Genomic DNA, 2500 nt, shown 5'->3' with positions numbered 1-2500 from the left:
TGGTTACAGAATTTAGATTTGTGAATGTGAAATTTCGCAAGAAGTAATACCAAGTTGATGATATAGAAGTGATTAGATTTACCATATGGATAAGGTGATGGTGATGAAGTGGGGGAAACTATAGAGATCGCTAAGACATGTGACTAAAGTCATCAAAACACAAAGAATTATGGGTAGGTTTGGCTCGCCTGATGCCAGCCCATGTAAACTAGTGGGTCTGGGTCTATGATCTGGCATGATAATAATGAAAACTAAGCGTGAAAAAATTGTGTGAAAAACAGTTATAATCTCGCGCTTCCTTAGTGCTGCTATCCAAGCCATTCCTCGCCTTTTTGTCACCTCTGAAACATGACGTATACTATTATTTTTCTACGCTGGAAAACTATAAAAGATAAGCTTCATGTTACTCTATTGAATTTTATAACACAGCAGGTAAACGGCATTTCGACAACTGCACTTCGTTGTTCCCGCACGTCAGTAAAACAACTTAATTTTGGGCCACCTATTCCCAAAATGCGTTGCGTTTTACGTCACGTTCTCAATCTCTATTACTAAAGACCTGATAAATCGACTCAGATTCAGTGGATGGGCGGGGGGCGGGGGACATAGCATGATTGACAGGTGACAGTACAACCTTGAAGTACCAAAGTCCAAAGTCTGAAGTAAAGGCGTTCGAATTAAATGGTGGCGCACGGAATTGCATGAGGCTGAAATTTTAAGTCTTATTCAAAATGAGAACAACAGGGAAATGTAAATGTGATGTATGACTTCAAATTAATTCAACTTCTTATTCAATTGATTTAAAGTTTAATGTAATTCAAAATTCAAATGACATTGATTTAAACTTTAAATTAGATTACATTTAATAATCGTTGATATATTTAAATGTGATACTTGGTGATATGACTTACATGACATTTTACTTTGTAATTTACTTTATATTTAATTATTGTTACTTTGACCCTTCATACACATGTCCCTGTGTGTGTTTTAGACTGTTTACGATGATAGTATCCTATATACTTGTATACTTAAACTGTATACTGTACAGACTGTATAATTTGTGTGTGTTAGTTTTAGCGTTGTGTGTGTTCCTGGCATTTGTATGTGAGTGTGGAGTGTGTGCATCTCAGACTGTGGGAAGTGTGTGTTTCTGACCCAGACAGCACAATGTGTGAGTACGGGAGTGTGTGCTGTGAATGTCACTGACTGTAATGTGTATGTGTGTGTGTGTGTGTGTGTGTGTTGTGAATGTCACAAACTGTACTGTGTGTGTGTGTGTGTGTTTCTCTGGGTGTAATGACTGTGCTGTCCCATCACACTGTGTTGGTCTCGGCCTCTCAGCTTTAAAGATTGAGCTTCATTACCTGGAGACCCCCAGAGTCACACACACACACACACACACACACACACACACACACACACACACACACACACACACACACACACACACACACCCCCTGGGGAGTCTACCCCATCCAGAGAGGCTGATTACTGCAGCTCCTATCCCAGCTCCCAGTCCCCAAACAATGCTAACAATGCCTCTCCATCTCTCTCTCTCACACACACACACACACACACACACACACACACTGGCCCCCCGGTCCGCTGTCTCAGGTCAACCACCAGCTCAGCAGACTGGCCTCTTGCTTAATAGTTTCATGGCTTAGATTGCTTATTACCTGAAGCCCTGGCTCTAAGATACGGTGTGTGTGTGTGTGTGGATCCTGTGTCTGCAGCTCCCTGACGCCTGTGGTCAGCTACAGTGCCGAGAGCTTCTGTTGAGTCCTCACAACTCTGTAATGAGCGGCACCTGCTGGCTATCTCTGTGGGGGCGCGGAGGTGAAAGCTGGTCTTGTGTCAGAACATGATTAACTGTGGAATGTGTGTGTGTGTGTGTGTGTGTGTGTGTGTGTGTGTGTGTGTGTGTACCAAAGTGAGTCTTGTGTCAGAACATGATTAACTGTGGAACGTGTTCATCACCATCAGCACTCTGGGTGAATACGGTAGCTTGGAGTCGTACCCAGGAGTTTAGTCGTTAGGGGAACAGGTCAGCACTGTCCAGTTAATTGACAATCAGCTCACTTGTGTAGGATTCCGTATCATCATCTTTTCAATCTGTGACTCCTCACAGAATGAATGTTGGCTTTCACTTCTGGACTGGTTTCACCAGATTCACTCTCTTCATTTCACTTAGTGAAGACCGTCTGGGGGCTCAGTCTTCATTGGGGAATGATTATAGCCCAGCTAAATGCTAACCAGCTAACTGCTAACCAGCTAACCCGCTAATCTCTAAGCATGCTGACCAGCTAACTTACTAACCACCACGTTAAGAGAACGGTAGCTACTAGAACGATACTGCACAAGCATGCACAAGCGTGCTGCCTGTACCCTCTGCTGTAAGTGAAGACCTGAAACAGCAGAATAGTTAGTTAGTTAGTTAGTTAACAGCGTATCCCTGGATCACACATACACCCACACACACACACACACACACACA

The sequence above is a fragment of the Sardina pilchardus genome, chromosome 15 (genome assembly GCF_963854185.1).
Source record: "Sardina pilchardus chromosome 15, fSarPil1.1, whole genome shotgun sequence".
NCBI classification, from domain to species: domain Eukaryota; kingdom Metazoa; phylum Chordata; class Actinopteri; order Clupeiformes; family Clupeidae; genus Sardina; species Sardina pilchardus.
Note: the sequence above shows the minus strand (reverse complement) of the source record.